Here is a 22,310-nt window from a genome sequence, read left to right as displayed (position 1 = left end):
AAAAAAGTGCATGGAAGACGAGAAAGGCAGTGCTTAATTTTAGGGGTGTGCACAGACCCCCCCGCTCCGCTTCACTTGCAGATCCGCCATTTTCCGGATCGGGCCGCTCCGCCCCGCCCCCGCTCCGCCCACTTCCGCTCCGCTCCGCTCGGAGCTCCGGATCCGGAGCTCCGTTTTTCCCCCCCCCCCATAGGCTTGCATTGAAAGCTAAAAAATTATACAACTTTTTTTCTGTTCAAGTTAGAAACCTCACGTTTGGCACCATGACACCTCATGGGGGTATACACACGCACGCCAAGTTTCAAAGCAATCCCATCATCCCCTGATTTTTGGGGAATTTTTGAAAATCGGGCACCCCATTCACACCCCTTTCCATAGCTCCGTCAATTTTGCACGTTAAAAAAAACCCTCAAACTCACCACCATGAAAGCTTATCCAGGGATACATACGCCGCACGCCGAGACTCAAGGCAGTCCCATCATCCCCTGTTTTTTGGCGGGGCTTAAACCTGCAAAATTTGGAACTTCCAAAACTCCAAGTGAGCGCAGGAAGGACTTCTCCCCTGAGTCAAAGCCACACACACACAACATCCCTGCGAGGTGGGCAGGGGAGGAGGGAGGGAAGGCAGGCAGGCATGCAGCTGGCATTTCTGGGGGCATAAGGAAGTGAGCCAAGGATAAGCCAGTAATGCATATAAAATGGAATAAATCAATAAATAAACAAAGGAGGGGTGGAATTAAAAGCAGCAGTGTTGCTCAATAAACAGCAAGAAGATTTTTTTAAAAAAGGCTATATCTGTCTTTTACCAGCAATAGGGGGACGTGCCCGGGGGAGGGGGAAGCAGCTGCCAGTTCAACTCAAGACAGCCACCAACAGCTCTGAGATTAAGAAGTAAACGCTCACTTCAACTCATAACAGGCATCGCTCCACCACTAAAAAGTGAACATTCACTTCAACTCATGATAGGCATTGCTCCACCGTTTTACTCTCTTTGGAAGGCTCTAATGGCCTTCTAGTGCAGGAGAAAGTGGGGGCACGTCCACAATGAGATGCCCAAGGGGAGCTCATCCCCTTGCACCACATCTTTTCAGTTGTTCCCCAAAGTTAGGGTGGGGAGCAGTGCTGTGTTTCTATCTCTTATTCTTGGCTTAGTATATGATTTCAGGTTGTGTTTGTGCATTTGGTGGGGCTACTGTGTTAAAAAACACGGGGAAAAGCCCGTTCAGATGAAGAAAGAGAAGTTTCCCAGAATCCCAAGTTACCTGTTTTGCCTATGCCCTCCTCTAACTTTGGGATCATCATGACCGGGAGCTGACTCTGCCCCTCAGCCCTTTGAAAAAGGTATTTTTCCCGCTGATTTTTTTAAAAACTTCTAGCGCGCGACCCGTACGACGCAGAAAGTTGAGAGTAGTCTCAAAATGACCCCCATCCACGACTCTCTGTGCACAAGAATTTTCAGAACGATAGCTTAAACCCCCCCAGTTATGCCCGAGTCTTTCCCTCAATGCAATCCTATGGGCGAAAAGCCGAAAACGCCGTTTGAGCCGCGCGGTTGACCCGATTTTCAAAAAAATATAGCCCGCGACCCACACGACGCAGAGAGGTGAGAGTGGTCTCAAAATGACCCCCATCCACGACTCTCTGAGCACAAGAATTTCCAGAACGATAGCTTCAAAAACAACCTAGTTATGCACGATTATTTGCCGCAATGCAATCCTATGGCGAAATGTTTTCAAGATGGCGACCGGAGCGCTCCGCCTGAACTAGGAGCTCCGAAAAATGGTCGCTTCTCTTCGCCTTGCTTCTAGGGGTCCGCGGTCCGCTCCTACTCCACCTCTGGGTAAGGCGGAGCAGGCCAATCCGCTACTGCTTCTACGCTCCTAATCGGAGCAGATCACACCCCTACTTAATTTAAACCTTCCCCTGTCAGTCACTTTTCTTCCAGTAGAAAATTCCCCCAGTTGCTTTTTCCTCCAGGGGGGTGTTAAAAAGGAAAGAAAAACAGCCTCCATTGGAGTCACCAGTAACATAAGGTGACCATATGAAAAGGAGGACAGGGCTCCTGTATCTTTAACAGTTGCATAGAAAAGGGAATTTCAGCAGGTGTCATTTGTATGCATGTTGCACCTGGTGAAATTTCCTCTTCATCACCACAGTTAAAGCTGCATGAGCTATACTAGAGTGACCAGATTTAAAAGAGGGCAGGGCTCCTGCAGCTTTAACTGTTGTGATGAAGAGGAAATTTCACCAGGTTCTCCATATATACAAATGACACCTGCCGAAATTCCCTTTTCTGTACAACTGTTAAAAACACAGGAGCCCTGTCCTCCTTTCCATGTGGTCAGCATAAGTAACACGACTATGCATGCTTACCCTAGCTTTTCATGCAAAAATGAAACTGGGCCATCTGCTTAAAATCATTTACACTTGAGTAATCCCACTGATTCCAGAGGGGCTGATTTCTATAACTGCTTGTGGGTAAGAGATTTGAGGGGCTGCTGTCTAACTTATTCACATGCATTTAGTTAAATGTTTCCACTGAGCAAACAGCTTATGAATATGAAGGCAAATGTTTGTCTACTGTGTCAATATTTTAACAGTAGAATATTTTCTAGTGCATCCAAGGTACACATAAATATAGCTGCAGCCTGGAAATATGGAAATAAGGGACTCATGTTTACCCAGAAGTAAGTCCTAAGGTGTTAAATGGGGCTTACACTAGGGTGACCATATGAAAAGGAGGACAGGGCTCCTGTATCTTTAATAGTTGTATTGAAAAGGGCATTTCAGCAGGTGTCATTTGTATATATGGAGAACCTGGGGAAATTTCCTCTTCATCACTACAGTTAAAGCTGCAGGTGCCCTGCCCTCTTTTAAATCTGGTCAGAGTATAGCTGCAGTATACCTCCTGCAGCTTTAACTGTTGTGATAAAGAAGAAATTTCACCAGGTGCGACATGCATACAAATGACACCTGCTGAAATTCCCTTTTCTATGCAACTGTTAAAGATACAGGAGCCCTGTCGTCCTTTTCATATGGTCACCCTAGCTTACACCCAAGTAAATGTGCGCAGAATTGTAGCCTGTGCACACTGTTTTTTAAAATTAATATTGTGTTAATATTGTGTTAATGATGTGTGGACTTGTGTACTAAATGGCCATAAGCCAGTGAACAGCTGTACACACAAGAGTGTGATAGTGTGTTTGCTTCCAGATGCATCAGGCTGCGTTCCCCCCACACTTTTTTTCTTTTTGCGTCCTTTCCCCTTCTCATTTGCAAACTGTTTTAAAACACAACATAGGTTTAAAAACTTATTTGTGCTGGTGAGTATCAGTACAAGTAGAGTAGAAAGGCATGATATGAGCACCTGCCTGAAATCCATCATAGACAGGAGTACACATCATGGATCGTTCCAGACAAGGAATTGGATCCAGATTTAAGTATATGTAGGGTGACCATATGGAAAGGAGGACAGGGCTCCTGTGTCTTTAACAGTTGCGTAGAAAAGGGAATTTCAGCAGGGGTCATTGGTATGCATGCAACACCTGGTGAAATTCCCTCTTCATCACAACAGTTAAAGCTGCAGGAGCCCTGTCCTCTTTTGTAGCTGGTCACACTAGGCAATGCAGAAGTGGCTACTTTACTTGGAAGAATGCATGGGGCTGGAAAATAGCCCCCAGGGGATTCACGTCTTTAGGAACCTGTTCTCAGAGTCAAACTTATCTCATCACAGAATCCTTTAAATTGAAAGGGGAAATAACACTTTGCTGCACATCTCAGTTCAGATGGTCTGTCTACACTGCATTGGGTCCAATGGCATGGGCGTCCAAGTGTACATTTCAAGGAAATGAATACAGCATGGATACGTAACATCTGCATCCGAATAGAGACCTGTAAAGTATTGCTTTCAAGAAAAAGTGTGTAATGCAGCTTAGAAACCATTTGCACTGGAAAATTTGGATGCTCAGCTATATATAAAACATGAATGAAAATAGATATGTGAGTCTACTTTTGTAGTGCAAATAATGAAACATAGAGGACCATTTCAGTAAACTTCAAACATTCTTTTTTGAAACGGGCTGCTTCATCTGGTACTGCAGAATTGGTAAGGTTAGCAGTTCATTTTAAAATGAACTCTGCACCCAAGTATCCAACTTGCCCTTTGCATAGACAGCATTATTTGATTTCTCTCCAATATTTCATGCTTCATTGTTGCATTGTATGAGAGCAGCACACAATCTAATTTGTATTGATCAAGCAGTTTAGAAAATTAATCCCTGCAAGCAAATCCCACTCAAATTATCACCAGTGATTTTAAAAGTAGTGGTTTTGTCTTACAAGAATGCAATCTGCAGTATAGGTGGAATTAAATAACTGTTTTACTGATGTGAGCAAAGATCCATTTATTTATTTTATTTTTAAATAATATCCTTTATAGATGTCTTGAATGAAAGCATGAAATACCAGGACCTCGAAGCTGTCCACACTTTTGCTTTTATTTCCTCATTCATATGCTTTCCTAGTTTGAAAAGGAAGGTGAGTCTGGAATTAAGGTCTGGAATTTGGACATTGGGGGTATGAGTTAGAAATGCTCAGAAATCCAAATTTCTTCAGATACTAAATGCCAAGCCTAGTTCACTGCAAAATAAAGGGACCACTGTGCCTGATGCATAGAAATGAACATAAATATATATCCTCTGCTGCAGGAATAGCTGACTGTTAGAGCTGGCAGAAAATCCCTTAATTAGGGTGACTATATGAAAAGGAGGACAGGGCTCCTGTATCTTTAACAATTGTATAGAAAAGGGAATTTCAACAGGTGTCATTTGTATATATGAAGAACCTGGTGAAATTGCCTCTTCATCACAACAGTTAAAGCTGCAGGAGCTATACTAGAGTGAACAGATTTAGAAGAGGGCAGGGCAACTGCAGCTTTAATTGTTGTGATGAAGAGGAAATTTCACCTGGGGCAGATCTACACGTCATTGCGAAGGCGCCTTTTTTAAAGACATACCTAAAAGAAGCGCCTCTTTCTTTACTGTGTGTACTGTGAGCTAGGCAGCGCTGCCTGCGGAAGAATCTCTACCCCATTCAAAGACGCTGCTCGGGCCGTTTCCCCCTCGCGTGTTCTTCCATTCAAATAATCCTTCCTCCCACCCGGCGGCTCTTCTGGCGCGTCCCGTGGCGGCGGCTCCCCCTGCAAAACACTTTTCTCCCTCAGTGTATTTGTATTTGTATTTGCGTGCGCGTGTGTGAGCACACGCCGAAGAGAGTCCCGGGGAGATGACACCATGGGGGAGAGCGAGAGGCAGGAGCTGAACTCGTCCGCCGCGCGCACGCAAACGCAAATACAAACACACCGAGGGAGAAAAGTGTTTTGCAGGAGGAGCCTCCGCCGCCGGGACGCACCAGAAGAGCCGCAGGTGGGAGGGGGGATTATTCGAATGGAAGAACAAGCGAGGGGGAAGCGGCCCGAGCAGCGTCTTTGAATGGGGTAGAGATTCTTCCGCAGGCGGCGCTGCCTAGCTCACAGTACACACAGTAAAGAAAGAGGCGCTTCTTTTAGGTACGTCTTTAAAAAAGGCGCCTTTGCAACGACGTGTAGATCTGGCCCAGGTTCTCCATATATACAAATGACACCTGCTGAAATTCCCTTTTCAATACAACTATTAAAGATACAGGAGCCCTGTCCTGCTTTTCATATAGTCACCCTACCCTTAATGGGGTGGTGACGATGGTGGTTGGGTGGTTCTGAAACTGTATTTTATCTGTTTGCCCTTTGCAGATAAATTTGAGACCACAACCCAAACTGGTCCAAGTCCATTTCAAACTGAGTCTGTCAGGCGTGGCATCAGCAATCTCAGGTGGCTGTCAGGGCCCTAGCCAAATGCAATATTGACACCTGCCTTGGACTGCCCTTTAAAACTAAATTTCTTGAATTCCAATCAGCACCAAGTAGTTGGAGCTAGAGTGGCCATTTTAGTTTACCACAATGCTCTGGAGCGATGCTGCATCAGGTACATTGTTGGAAATAAAATGATGGTTCCCAGCCGCTCAGTGCTGATTGGACCATTCCTGCTGCAGCTACCACCATCACCAGATACACCCAACAGGGTTCTTCTATGTAAGAAAGTCCCACTGACATAGGAGATGGCCCCAAAAGGCACTTTGTAGAGGGTCGTTGTAAAGCCTCTCCTGGGATCTTCGTTGGACGTCTTGTTTGCTCCAGACCCTAGTTTGTGAAAATTACATCAGAGCTACTTACCAGAGTCCAGAGGCAGGGAGGCCTTCACTCCCCATAATGAAAGCCACAATAGCCACAAAACTATTGTCACTGTGCAGTGCACACAACCTTGCATATTCAGCCCATTCAGGGACTTTGGAAACCACCATGAGACATGTAGTTCAAAGGACATTCCAGAAATTACTCCTGGACCACGATTACTCTCTACCATTTGAAAAGCTCTTTCAGGAAGAACATTCTCAACCCCTTCTCATCCTTCTTTAACAACCTTGGGCCATTTGAGTTGTGATCCATAAACGCCTTATCTGTAGGTGAAGTCAATTTTATTATACATCCTGACCATCCATGTACTTGTGTCTGGAAAGAATGTCATGTGAGAATACAAAAGTTGGCCATCCCAGATTATAGCCGTCCTTGGAATGATCATTCTGGGGGAAATCAGTAAATGAGAAATATTTATGTATATATTGTGCTTATCTGTTGGTATTTAGTATCTGATTCACATATTCATTTCACAACAAGTTGATTAATCTACCTGTTTCCCCAATATTAGCCATAATTCCTAGCAAGTAGCATCTGTGTTGAGTTGATCTCAGTAGGTGGAACAATCCTAGTACATGCTTTCTTCTGTTTTAACAGCTGGATTTAATTCACTATACTGAAAACTATCAACCATGCTAATTCCTGAATTAAAATAATCTAAGAAACATGGTTTTAAAAATATAAAATAAACCTCTATTACACTTAGAATAAAAACTCTTTTATCAAGTTTTTTTAAAAAAAAAAAAAACAACAGGGCTCAAGATGCTGTAACATTGATAATTATATTGGAAATTGAATTCTGTAGAATCTTAAATCTCCCATTTCAAAGAAGAATGTGAGATTCAACATAAATGTTACTTTAAACACTTAGCTATGCCTCCCCATCCATTAAGTGTGAAGGACCTGATCTGGAATGTGACCATAGCATGGGTGGGGTGACCACATGAAAGTGCAGGACACGGAATAACGGGCTCAAGTTAAAGGAAGCCAGATTCCAGCTGGACATCAGGAAAAACTTCCTGACTGTTAGAGCAGTACGACAATGGAATCAGTTACCTATTATTTATTTATTACATTTTTATACCGTCCAATAGCCAAAGCTCTCTGGGCGGTTCACATGTGTTGAATCTCCATACCTAGGGAGGTTGTGGGCTCTCCCACACTAGAGGCATCTGGACAACCCTCTGTCAGGGATGCTTTAGGGTGGATTCCTGCATTGAGCAGGGGGTTGGACTCGATGGCCTTGTAGGCCCCTTCCAACTCTGCTATTCTATGATTCTATGAAAAGGAGGACAGGGCTCCTATATCTTTAACAGTTGTATTGAAAACGGAACTTCAGCAGGTGTCATTTGTTGTTGTTATTATTATATTTCTTACCCGCCTCTCCAATTGGATCAAGTCAGGGGACAACAAGAAGCAAAAAATAGGGATGTGCTCCGCTCCGATTAGGAGCGTAGAAGCAGTAGCGGATTGGCCTGCTCCGCCTTACCCAGAGGCGGAGTAGGAGCGGACCGCGGACCCCCTAGAAGCAAGGCGAAGAGAAGCGACCATTTTTCGGAGCTCCGAGTTCAGGCGGAGCGCTCCGGTCGCCATCTTGAAAACATTTCGCCATAGGATTGCATTGCGGCAAATAATCGCGCATAACTACGTTGTTTTTGAAGCTATCATTCTGGAAATTCTTGTGCACAGAGAGTCGTGGATGGGGGTCATTTTGAGACCACTCTCACCTCTCTGCGTGCTGTGGTTCACGTGCAATATTTTTTTAAAAATCGGGTCAACCGCGCGGCTCAAACTGCGTTTCGGCTTTTCGCCCATAGGATTGCATTGAGGGAAAGAATCGGGGATAACTGGGGGGGGGGTTTAAGCTATCGTTCTGAAAATTCTTGTGCACAGAGAGTCGTGGATGGGGGTCATTTTGAGACCACTCTCAACTTTCTGCGTGCTGTGGTTCACGTGCAATATTTTTAAAAAAATCGGGTCAACCGCGCGGCTCAAACTGCGTTTCGGCTTTTCGCCCATAGGATTGCATTGAGGGAAAGAATCGGGGATAACTGGGGGGGGGTTTAAGCTATCGTTCTGAAAATTCTTGTGCACAGAGAGTCGTGGATGGGGGTCATTTTGAGACCACTCTCAACTTTCTGCGTGCTGTGGTTCACGTGCAATATTTTTTTAAAAATCGGGGTTTGGGTTTTTTTTATTTATTTTTTTATTTTTTTGGAAGCGATGACAGGCACATTCAACTCCCAATCCTGATGAGAATTGATCTCCTCAGAAAGCATCCTCCTCCAATCCCAGCGTTGGAGGGGGGACTAAGGCAGACCCACCCTGAGAACTTTCTGTTTTGTGTCTCTTTGTGGGTTGGCGTTCGTGGAGGGAACACTTAGTTAGTTAGTGCTCCTGCTTTGGACTTTGGAGATAGATTAGGATAGGTTTAGTTTGGCGCGTGTGTGTGTTTGTTTGTTTCTTTCTGACTTGTAGCTTAGTTTGCCCTGTGTTTTCCCCTTACTTTGATTTAATATAAACTTTATTTTTGAATTTTGGAGTGTGTGGTTGGGTTGGTTGCCCCCCCTTCCCTGTATTAAAGCCTGACTGTTCTGCTTTTGTGAAAGCTTTCTTTTGAAAGCATACACACACTTTTTGTCCCATTTCCCTACATTTATATTCTTAAACATATTTTATTATATTCTTTCACATAGTCCATTAGTATATATTCTCATACATATTATATTAGTATTCATATTTTGTTCTTCTTATAGTAGTGGTTGGTTCTTTTTCCCCCTCCCCTCTCTTAAATCCTGATTGTGTTTCCTTCTATCTTCTATATACCAAATATACCAAAAAAATTGGATTCTCTTTTTCTTCTCTGTGTAACTTGGACAGAGTGGGCTGCTTTTGTCAAGTTCAACAGGCAGCCACAGATTGAGCATTTTGGGGAAAGCATACGCACACCATTTCCCTATTCTTAAACATATTATATTATATTCTTTTACATAGTCTTAGTAGTCTATTAGTATACATTCTCATACATATTAGTAGTAGTATTCATATTTTGTTCTTGTTATAGTAGTGGTTGTCCCATTTCTTGTCCCATTTCCCTACATTTATTAGTAATATTCTTAAACATATTATTATATTCTTGTAGATATTCTTAGTAGTATATATATATATATATATATTAGTATATTCTCATACATATTAGTAGTAGTATATTTTATTGTTCTTGTCCCATTTCCCTACATTTAAACATATTATATTCTTCTTATACATATTCTTAGTAGTACCTTATACATAGTATTAGTAGTATTAATATTTTGTTAGTCATCATGAAAAGAGGAGGCAGGCGTGCTGAAAGCAGCAAGGCTCAGTCTGCCAGCAGTAAGCAGGCTTCCTCTCCTCCTGTGAAACTCAAACGGGCAACTCCTTGGCTGACTGCTCCAAAACAGAAGCAGGACAAGCAGCAGGCAGAGCCACTCTCTTCTGCAACTTGTGCCCGGCGTTCTCTTTTTGAGGGTGGGAATGGGAAAAGTGCCCGTTTGCAAGAGGCACGTGGCAGCAGTGCCATTAGAGGAGGAGGAGTATCCCCAACTCCTTCATTCTCCTTTCAGCCCACGAGCCCGCTGATGGACCTAGACGAGGTCCTCAGCACAGTGGAGGGGGGGGAGGAGGAGGAGGCGGTGGGCCTCCAGGATGTGGGGGCTGAGGAGGAGCAGCAGCAGGCCGAGGCTCTCTCCCCAGTCTCATCCCACACCCCTGTTTCTGTGGCAACACCAGAGAGCTCAGGCGGGCAATTGGTGGTGTCACCACGGAAACGAAAGACAAGCATCGTGTGGGACCACTTTGAGTTGGGAGCGGATCCCCGCTTTGCTGTCTGTCGCCACTGCAAACTCAGCCTAAGCAGGGGTTCATCGACAGGGCATTATGGAACCAGCAGCATGAAGATGCATCTTCATAGGCAGCACCAGGCGATCTTGCTGGGGAAAGAGGCGGGCAAGGCGACTGGTTCCAGGGGAAAGCCGAAGGCTGCTGCTGGCACTGCCACTCTAAGCTCTCCATCTCCCATCCCCACAAGGGTTAGGCAGGCAACCCTGCAGGACATGGGGTGGGGGAAGTATTGACCCACAAGATGGCGTTTTCCAATGCCCACCCAGGGTGCTACTGTGTTGGGGCATCTGCCGGGACTGACTCCTCCCCAATACTAGATCTATGACATGTCACTCTGCCTGCCCCTCTGCTAGCCTGTCCTCCTCGGTGACCGACTCGCTGGGATGGTTTGCGTTTGCAATGCGTGACTAACTGCAATGCTGGCTTAGAAACCAGCCATCACTTCCTTGTGCCCCCAGAAATGCCCGCAGCCTGCCTGCCTGCCTGCCCGCCTGCCCGCCTCCCCCGGGGTGCTGCTGTGGTGGGGGATCTGCCAGGACTGACTCCTCGCCTACAATGCCTGCCTCTCTGCCCGCCTGGTGCCTGGTTTGCTCCAATCGTCCTCCTCTGTGCCCCTCAAGGCGTAACTGCTGGCTTAGAAAGAAAGAACCAGCCATCTTTGCCTCACTTTGCGCCCACTTATGGGTTGGTTTGCTATGCGTTAGTGCTCAAGCCATCCTTGCGGCACTACAATGCATGCTGCCTGCCTGCTTTCCCTCCCTTCTCCCCTTCCCGCCTTGCAGCGATGGTGTATGTGTCTTGCTTTGACTAAGGGGAGAAGTCCTTCCTGCGCTCACTTAGACTTTATCAAATTCAATAATCCCTTTTTCAAATGTGCCAGAAGATTTAGGGTTATCTCGTGGCATGTTGGGATTGCCTTGGAACTGGCCCCATTGAGCTGTCTGCAATTGCAACTTTAAATCCCTGACATACTGGAGTGTTCAAATTTCAAAAGTTCCCCTAACATCAGGGGATGATGGGATTGCCTTGAAACTTGGTGTCCATGGGGACACATGGGTAAGCTGTCATGGGACCAAAGGATAGGTTTCTAATGTGCAAATTGACGTAGTTGTAGAATGGTACTTGATTTGGGGTGAGTTAAAAAGTTTAAGCCGCGCCAAAAATCAGGGGATGATGGGATTTGCTTGCAACTTGGCGTGCATGTGGACACATGGATAAGCTCTCATGGTGCCGAGTTTGAGGTTTCTAACATGCAAATTGACGGAGCTATCCCAAGGGGTGTGAATGGGGTGCCCGATTTTCATAAATTCCCCAAAAATCAGGGGATGATGGGATTGCCTTGAAACTTGGCGTCCATATGGGCACGTGGATAAGCTATCATGGTGCCGACTTTGGGGTTTCAAACATGCAAATTGACGTAGTTGTAGAATGGGACAATTTGGGGTGAGTTAAGCCATGCCAAAAATCAGGGGATGATGGGATTTGCTTGCAACTTGGCGTGCATGTGGACACATGGATAAGCTCTCATGGTGCCGAGTTTGAGGTTTCTAACATGCAAATTGACGGAGCTATCCCAAGGGGTGTGAATGGGGTGCCCGATTTTCATAAATTCGCCAAAAATCAGGGGATGATGGGATTGCCTTGAAACTTGGCGTGCATGTGGACATGTGGATAAGCTATCATGGTGCTGAGTTTGAGGTTTCTAACGTGCAAATTGACGGAGCTATCTAAAGGGGTGTGAATTAGGGTTATGGGTGGTGCGTTAGAGGGTAGAGCCGCGCCAAAAATCAGGGGATGATGGGATTTGCTTGCAACTTGGCGTGCATGTGGACACATGGATAAGCTGCCCTGGTGCCGAGTTTGAGGTTTCTAACATGCAAATTGACGGAGCTATCCCAAGGGGTGTGAATGGGGTGCCCGATTTTCATAAATTCGCCAAAAATCAGGGGATGATGGGATTGCCTTGAAACTTGGCGTGTGTGTGTATACGCCCATGAGGTGTCATGGTGCCAAACGTGAGGTTTCTAACTTCAACGGAAAAAAAGTTGTTTACTTTTTTAGCTTTCAATGCAACCCTATGGGGGGGCAAAAACGGAGCTCCGGATCCGGATCCGGAGCTCCGAGCGGAGCGGAGCGGAAGTGGGCGGAGCGGGGGCGGAGCGGAGCGACCCGCTCCGGAAAATGGCGGATCTGCAAGTGAAGCGGAGCGGGGGGTCCGTGCACACCCCTAGCAAAAAATACACAAAATACTGATTAAAAACATAGCATACACTGTTAAAAACATCCTAAAAACATCTTAAAAGCATATTAAAAGTATCCTGGTGAAATTTCTCTTCATCACACCAGTTAAAGCTGCAGATGCCCTGACCCCTTTTAAATCTGGTCACTCTAGTATAGTTCCTGCAACTTTAACTGTTGTGATGAAGAGGGAAGTTCACCAGGTTCTTCATATATACAAACGACACCTGCTGAAATTCCCTTTTCTATGCAATTGTTAAAAATACAGGAGCCCTGTCCTCCTTTTCAGATGGTCACCCTAAGCGTGGGAGTTAGGGTGGATTAACTCTTTAACTCACATGGTGGTACAAATCTGAACTGCCCCACCCCCTGCTCAAAACACTGTAATTTCCATGGCCAAAAAAGGATCCACTCACTTAAACAGATCCTTTTTCAGCAATGCAAATTTGCAGGTGTCCCAAACAATCTAAATCTCCCTGCTCCCATGCTAAGGTCCCAATCTGGATTGCATCCCCTGCATTTAATTTAGAGTAAAGGAAAAAGAAGAAGAAATAGACACTTGTCACTTGCCCTTTACTTGGACATGTTCACATGTATAGCCAACCCCTAGTTAAAGAGGCCAAAAATCTAAACTCAAAGTTGAATTCCTTCGAAAGCTGGCATGATTTGCTCCATTGAATCTAGCTGAAGTATACAGATTTGGATCAACTGTATCTGACAGCAATATTTTAAAGTGTTAGAGAAATATTTGTAAATCCATAAAAGGAAGTGTGTCCACAGCAGGTTATGGAAGCCACAAGGTTTACCTTGGCTCTTTCTTTTTGGAAATGAATTGCACAAGTAGATTGTCTCATGATTCACATTGCTAAACACCACTTTTCTTTATTATTACAAGGATGCCAATGCTATTATATTCTTGCAGAGTAAGCGCTGTGCATAGCAAAAATTCTCCTCTTCCTTTTGCAAAAATAACAATACAAAATCTTTACTCTGCGGCAAAAAACTCAATGTTCTTTTAGCTTCTTTTCTCACTGTTTCTCATGTTTTCAGTCTTGGTGGTGGCAGCAACAGTAAAACGCTATCCATCTCTGGCATTTTTCCTTCCCAGGATGCCTGCAGCTTTAGAAAGTGTTTTTAAAAATTAAAGACAAGAAGAAAGAAAATGAGGGGGAAGGAAGGTAAGAACTCCCCCGCCATTATTCTAAGCCTCCAAATCATTTCAACTCATTAATTTCACTTCTCTCCCCCACCTCCAAAATACATGCTTAAATGTGAATTTTTGGACAGGTATTTTAATTAAAAAAAAAAAAAACACCTGTAAATTAATCCAGAAACAAGATGCAATTGACTTATGGATAAACTCATGCAAAAGTGACTAAGTCGGGAAATAGAATGATTTCTCCATGCCTACCTACCACCCAAGTCAATTCAGTCTTTGAGGGTTCCCCACCAGAGAAGCCAGAGAGCATCGTCCGAGACCATTCATTGTCTGAGCCAAAGCACTTCTTCTTTTCAATCCCCTGCAACCTCGTTTTCGAGGACAGGGCTCTAGCAATCATCTGGTCTTGTCTAGTGATATATAGTTCAGTTCAGTGCTAAACTCTTGTCACATCAATACTCACCTTCCCTGGGAGACTCAGCTGCTGGAATGTGTAATTTGGTTCTGTTGTCTGGAAGGTTACTTGCTGTCTGCTTTTGAGCAATGCTAGAGGAAGGTCAGTAGCTGCCAGGTCTTCCATGGTTGGAAGATGACAACCACCAGTTGAACAACCTTTGTAGTGCAGGGCTACACTAACTATACAGAATGAGCTCAGGCTCTGGTAACATTCTATCTACTACAAGCCACCTCAGCCATCTCATTGAGGCCGGTCCTATCATTAGGCAGATTCCCCACCTCCATTTCAAGTATCCTTGCTTTTAAAACAAACAAACATGTGTCGCTTCAAATTGCCCATGCAGCCATTACACACTCTCCTTTGAGCTGATCATTCAAGTGGCTGAGGTGATCTGCTGCACTGATTGCGAGTGACCAAGTCAACATCTGTGACATGAGGGTGCTGGCTGTTTGTGGAACGGTTGGTGGGAAGTCCAAAGTGTTAGTGATTCCTTTGCTTTATGGTGTGGGGCTGTGGAACGGGGTGTCTTCACATTACTTATTGATTTGGTGCAGTTGAGAGATATTTGGATCAGGGAGGTAATGGTAAACAGCTACCCGCTTGCTATGCCTCCTTTTAGTGAGAGTGAGTAGTGTGAGAGACAAGAGAAGGTAGAAATGTGTGGGAAGGGCTTTGATAGTTTTCTGAAGGGGTTGAAATGAAAAAGGGTGGACCGAGGGAATATTGTAAGTAGGGATGACAGAGAAATCCACAATGGAATCAAATCTGTTCTGTGAATCCAATCCACAGATTCCCCAGCGGAATGGCTTCTCCTGAGTTCTGAGGATTTCCAGAAATATAGTGATAGAAAAATACAAGAAATAAAAAGTAGCGGTCAAAAATTCACATTTCCCCCATAGGTAAAGTATGTAAATATGCTTGGCGGGGATTCACTCATTTCTGCAAGTGCGAATTTGTGCAAATTCAGGAACTTGGAAAAATCCGATTCTGTCAATGAGCAGTCAATGGAATGAAAGGTACCAACAATCCATTAAACACAGATGGACCAGCTTTTACAAAACTTATACATCCCTAATTGTAACACTTGTTAGAATACTGGATAATAGGAGGAGAAAATATATAATATACATAGAAGGGTCTTTATTCTGTGTGAGGGATTTACAACATTGATTATTATAGAGAGATATAATATCCAAGATAAATACTATATTACAATCCTGAAACATCACTGGAAGTACAGTTTTTAAACTTTGAATTCAGGGATTTACATAAATCACATTGGAATCCTTTTCTTTTCATGAGTTTGAATTTTATTCCTAACAAGTGTCCATGTTTCTGGTATATGGAGGTGATTCTTTCAAAAATTATTATGAATTCATAAATTCTAAAATAGGTCTTTAACAGAATTCTTGGGCTCAATTATATTTCAAATCAAATGTGTTACTCAAGGAATATGTCTGCTTTTTCATTGTTCATACAAATGACTTTTTGTGCTTATAGAAACTTAAATGCATGCAGGAAAAAAGCTAATACCATAACTTTGACCATCTTGAAATAGTGGGATATAAATATTTTAACTAAATAAAATTTCAAGAAAGAGACAAATATCTTCTGTTTAAATGGGGGAAAAAACACTAATAAATGCTGTTAAAGTGATGCTGCAACTACAGTATTCCCAATAGTAGTTGATTACATGATTGGTACAATTTTACACTTGCAGAGCACAGCAAAACATGAGTGAGGATGGCTGCAGTTACAAATTTAGTACTTAACTGATAGATAATCATTTAGTCATTATCCATTAGGATAATTCACTAGTTCATTTGTGTTTATGGCCCTGACATGGTGGAGCAAGGGAACAGTTTCTAAAGGCACTGTATACCCTTGATAGAATTTAGTAGTGATATTTATTCCTGCCTGTACCATTCTGACTTCACAGTAATCTTACCTGCCTGACTGCAAGTGTCCATCTGATGGGAGCCCGAGGCAAAACTAGGCAATCCCCAGGTGCAGCGTGGCTAGGCAACAGCAGCAAATCACATCCCAACTCAAATGCCCACTCTCTCTAGCTCCTGTTCTTAGCAGCTGTGTGCAGCATGATAAATTTGAACAGGGCGTGACAGATGTAGGAGAAGCCAGTGCTAATAAACCCCCCTGCTTTCAGCAGTATGAAATCAAGCCTGCTAATGCCCATTGGGGTGTGGGTGGGTGTTTCAATATACACACATAGTAAGGAGGTAAACACCTCAAAACAAATGCTCATTAAGATCTTGGGATGAGAGAAAACTGCATTGCCAAAATATATGTTAGGCAATTCATTGAGCGTAAAAAGTGGTTAATTTGTGCAAAGGGAAGTAGTATTAGGTCTCATGCCTGCTTGGAAATGACGCCTCTTCACATAGAGCGCTGTTTATTTCCCAAACGTCTGGTAGCTGAGGCACATTATTACTATTTTTTCCACGTTGAAATTGGAAGTACAGGTCACCTTTTGCAGGCTTACCCAGTGGTGGTTCTACTGTGATTAGTATTGGACAGTTGCCATTTTTATTTCCCACCATGTCCCTAATGGGACAATTAAAATCTGGGTTGCCTGGTAGTGAGCACTAGTGGGGCGGGACTGGGGAAGGAGGGAGGAATGAAGGGCAGCTATTGGCAGAAGGCCATGTCCAGGTTCTGGGACCGAAGAAGCTGACTGGTGATGCCAGGCCAACTAGGCGTGTTCATTTTTTATTTGCCCGTTGTGTTTATATACTGCCATTTTTTATTTGCCCGTTGTGTTTATATACTGCCTTTCTGCTAAGACACCCAAGGTAAAGGCACAAAGGATAGAGCAAAAGTGTTCTCTGAGGCTGACTGGCAATCGCTTCAGGAGCTGACGGTATGCACTCCCCTGTCCTGTGCTGACTCCCCTCAGGGTCGGCAGTTCTTGTTTGGCTGGCCAGGGAAGGCTGGGACGGGCTGCGTAACAGTTCTCTCAGGGCAACTGAAGGTCCCTTCAGGAGCAGAGGGCCCAGGCACTGCTCTGGGAGCATAAACATCTGCTTAAGTAATTCATGAAAGCATATGGCATAAGCCTATTGCAGAAGTAAGTCTCATTGAGTTCAATGGAATTTACTCCAAAGTATGTGGATATAGGATTGCAGCCTGAGTATTTAAAGTGCCATAAGCCTATTTATTTTTTATGTTCTGCGGCAACACCTTAGTTGCTCCAGGTGTGAGACCTGAAGCAAGCCCAGAGCTGAGATGCACAAGGCAGTTCCTTACAGGTATGGTGGGGATGAGGGAGGAATTCTCTTTTGGCAGGAGCTGCATGATCCAACCACATACCAATTCGGCAGAATTATCCTCCCCCAGGAGAGAATCGCTGCAAGAAGGTAAGGTCACAATAGTAGATCATACAGAGATGCAGCATGGAGCCTCCCTTGTAAGCAGGGCAATTCGAAGCTCAGGGGAGCCTTGGAATTAATTGCCTTCTCACTGAGCAGAAGCAATTCTCGATCAGCACACATTGTGTGGATCCCTCGCCTAGAAATTCAGCTTCATCATCTTGTAAAAAGTTACCAGGGCCAAACAGATTTTCCTTCCCGGTAAGGATCTGTCATCCCAGGATAGGTAATCTGACTAAATATTGCCTGTATCCTCATAGAATTAAGTAGCAGTGCCTGGAAAAAAAGTGTGAGCAGGTGCTGCAGGATTGGGTACCTCTTGCCAATGCAGAACAATCAACTGCATTCCTCTCCTTCTTCATTGTTGAATCATAGTAGTGGATCTAGATGCCAAGGCATAGGATGAAATAAAATGAAATTCAAATCTTGCAACTTTAAAACCTGGTTTAAAATTAAATCAATTCTTTTATATCAAATCAAGGTACACTGATGACATTATATTAGTTGTAATAATAATGTATATTCTCTATGGTATTACTGAAATGTATTTAAACTCTCCAAGCAATTACAAAGTACTTTCAGTGTATGTTTTATAATTAGGGATGCCTTTTAGAGGGACAGTTAGGCCTGTCGTTTCAAATCACATGTGATGGTTCTTCAGGAGCTCCTAGATTTGGTATCAACTCACTGTTTTTTTCATATTGAGACACAATTATTCCAACAGATTTTGGGACTTCAAGTCCCAGAAGCTCCTTCCAGCATAACCAACATTGAGGAATGCTGGGAGTTGAAGTCCAAAAGAGCTGAAGAGCTACTTTCTTCCCGCCCCTGTTCTAAATAGTATTGCCAGACCACTCCCACATTACCTAATTGCCCCCCCCCCGCCCCCGGCTTTTCTCCATCACATGATAAATGTATTTTCCAGTTTTTAATTTTTTTAAATTGTTCTTTAGTTCCAGTTATATAAGTCAAATAAGTGGTACATTTACATTCAATTCCAATTTAAATTCTCGCCCGGATTTAATATTACTAGTCATTAACTTAAATCACTTTGTTTCCCTTACTCCCCCCTCTTAAACTCTAGGGCACCCTTTTACAGACCATGTTTCCTTTCACCCTTGTTAGGGATGGGACCTCATTTCCTTAAACCTATGGTCTCCATAACTCTATATATGTCAGTGGAGGCATTCTCCCATGTTGAGCTTTATTTACAAAATCAATGAATTTCCTCCATACCCCTTCAAATTTGTCTTCATTTGATTGTCCTCGCACTATCCTTAACTCTTAAGTCAATTTTTTCTAAAAGAGTGATCTGTTGTCCTCTCTGATAAGTTTCCAATATAGAACCCTTTACCGTCTCTCCAATGCTTGGCTATCAACCATCTTGCCGCTAACAATAGATGACTTACTAATTCCTTACTTATCTGGTTGATGTCTACTCCTATACATACATTTAACAAGGCTGGGTGAACCAGTTGTCCAGTTATTGAACTAATCTCTTGGAACACTGATATCCAAAAATCATTTATCTTTGCTATAAATGATAAATTGACATGTAATATAAAAGTAAGAAGAAGGATAACAAAAATGAATGATTTTGAGGGAATTTGGAATCAATTCCTAGAATATGTATTATCTAAGGGGAGTGGAAAACCACCTCCAGAAGAATCAATGAGATTTTGGAAACAAGAATAGATCCCGGGGTGGGGGTGGGGTGCACTTTATGTAATGGAATGATGTAAAAGTATTAAATTAGAAATGTTATAAGGCTATTCAATTTATGTATTTTTTTCTTTTTCTTTTTGTGTTGTTGTGATTATTGTAGTAATGTATTAGTGTATTGTTAAATAAAATATTAAAAATGAAAAGTGCAGAAAAAAAACAAAAATCATTTATCTTAGGCCAGAACCACCACATATTTATATACATTCCTGTGCCCAAGCATCCCCTCCAATACTCTGTCCCTGGGCTCATCATTGATAATTTCCTAGGTGTGAGATACCATCTGTGTGTCAATGTTAACATTAATTCCTTATTTTTAATTGATAATGTTTTAAATGGGCACCTTTCCCACAATGCATTCCAATTTTTCCCCTCTATATGAATTCCGAGATCTGTTTCCCACACCATCCAGAGTGAATCTTTTATGGATAAACGTATTTTCCATAATACATAACCTGCAGTACTACAGTTAAAGGAATACTTTGGGAGGGTGGAGGAGGCAGTATTGAATTGTGAACTATTTTAAATTCAGAAATGAGAAACATTAAAGTAGGCCTTAACTTACATTTATTGACTAGTAAGTAATCTTACATCCACATCAAGAGCTCATAAAACAACACACAGCTATATTGCACATGTTCTAATCCTTTCAAGATGGAGATGGGGTGTTACAACTACATAAGAGTGTCCCAATCTTCCTAGCAAGGATCGCTGCCAGAGTGGCCACCCTGTTACATGCTGCTCTTCCCGCTGTCTTAATCAACTCTGCATGCCATCTGAAAGAGGATATGTGAGTAAGCTGGCTGTAAAACTTGCACGAATTTATAGAATAGATGAAACTCATGAAGGAATGTTTAGTGCTTGGATAGAACAAGGCAGTAGGGGATGGAAGGAAAACCTTGCACTGCTATTTGTCTTCATATGTGCATATTTTTATGCATGAGAACTCATCAGGAATATGCATCTTCCCCACCCATCACAGAAATTTAACAGTCTAGAGGCCCTGCGGAGGGGGATAAGCCCATGAAAACACTCCACTGCACATCTGTGCACATAAACATTTAAAAACGACATTTCAAAACATCTCCCAAAAGGGAAAACAGGGACAACTATTTACAGGGGACAGATACTTAGAAAATCTATGCCTGTTACGACGTTGACGTTTTGTAACTAGGCAAATGTATTGCAGTTTGATCAATCAGTTAGTTAAAAGGCATATTACTAATTTGCATGTATAGTTAATGGAATTCAACAGTGCATTTGGTGGAGCAGCCAGCTCTAATTTCCCATGGAGAAGCCAGCTTGAGTTGTGCTCCCAAACCACTCTCCTTTAACTCTGGTGATTTCTCTGAATCCCATCAGAAGAGATTTCCCTTCCATGCGATAATCAAACTGCTTCACGTTGACACACTTCAGCACTGTTCATTTCATGGCCGGAACACGAGGGATTATTGAATGTGCTTCAGGCACGGCGTGTTGTGACATAAATGTAAAGAGATAATTATCTTGCTTTATGAAATCAAGGTAACCAAACAGTCAGATTAGTGATAAATATGCTAGAAAATATTCAGGCTTGAACGTAATAATTGTTGAGCAATGGTTTGGAATTCTTAAGGATACCATATTCTTCTCATGACCTTAGCTGTGTTCAGGCATTTGCCTGAATGCATGAGGGATTTAAGTGGGGAGAGGGTTTGGGGCCATGCACGTTGGCCCTACCCCCTATATCTCCAGTCGCCCCTTCCCGCCTTCAGTTCAGAACCTGTCATGTTGAATTGGCAAAGTCTGAAAGGGAGTTTTACTAGCACTGCTTTGACCGTGAGTAGAAGTTTTTGCACAATCAGGAACTCAGATAAGGCAGGGACCAGCTTCTTCTGATTTGCTGGGTTTCTGTGTGTAGGAATCTCCACCCACCCCCCACTCACTGGGTGAAATTTTCCATCATGTGAATCCTCGCCTGTTGTCGAATGTGGCACAGCCTAGATACAGGTGTGCCACCTTGGAATAGACCAGAGCTAAACCTTGGAAGAAAAGTAATTTTTCTTTTGAAACAAGGACTAGGGACATTTCATACATTCCCATAACCCTATTATATAATGGCAGCAGTCAATCAAGATGCCTAACCCCTCTATTCAGCCCTGGTTAGGCCTCATCTTGAGTATTGTGTTCCGTTCTGGGCACCATACTTCAAGAAGGATGCAGAACACACGGCTAGTGTGTTCAGAGGAGGGCAATGAGGATGATCAGGGGTCTGGAAAGAAAGCCTTATGAAGAGAAACTGAAAGAACTGGGCAAGTTTAGCCTGGATAAGAGAAGATTGAGGGGAGACATGATAGCACTCTTCAAATACTTAAAAGGCTGTCACACAGAGGAGGGCCAAGATCTCTTCTCGATCATCCCAGAGTGCAGGACATGGAAAAATGGGCTCAAGTTACAGGAAGCCAGCTGGACATCAGAAAAAACTTCCTGACTGTTAGAGCAGTACGACAATGGAACCACTTATCTAGGGAGGTTGTGGGCTCTCCCACACTAGAGGCATTCAAGATGCAGCTGGACAACCATCTGTCAGGTATACTTTAAGGTGGATTCTTGCATTGATCATGAGGCTGGACTTGATGGCCTTATAGGCCCCTTCCAACTCTACTATTCTATGATTAATTTATAAAAACTGCTGCCATATGTGTTTTATAATATGCTACAACATTGCCTGAAATGTAATAAAACAAGCTTAAGATTCTCTACTCAATAAATGTTTGGACCAACCATAATAGTATATGCATGTCCAGATCAGATCAACTTGTGGCTTGCTAGCAATTTTTTTTCATAGAATTTTACTGTAGAATATTTTCTAGCTTGGCATATTCTAGCATAACAGACCAGTTACCTTTGCCATTCTAATTCATACCAAAATTTTATTCAACTCACAATTTGTCACAGATATTATCGTGACATTTGTTTGCTAGTACACCTGGCTGTATTCCTAGAAGTACTGTTTTGATGTCCCACAGAAGAACAAAATAGCATTTTGTGTAAAAATTTGTGCTGCTACAAAATAGCCAGAAATATGGACTATTTATTTATGAACAAAACCAGAAATTGTTTCTCACTAAGGGAGAAAAACAATGAAGCTTTTCTAGCCATTTCCTATTCTGCCTTCTCCTTAAAGTAAAGAATAAAGAC

Source organism: Elgaria multicarinata, chromosome 5, assembly GCF_023053635.1.
Source record: "Elgaria multicarinata webbii isolate HBS135686 ecotype San Diego chromosome 5, rElgMul1.1.pri, whole genome shotgun sequence".
Taxonomy (NCBI): domain Eukaryota; kingdom Metazoa; phylum Chordata; class Lepidosauria; order Squamata; family Anguidae; genus Elgaria; species Elgaria multicarinata.
The sequence above is the reverse complement of the archived record's forward strand: the minus strand, read 5'-3'. Positions refer to the sequence as shown.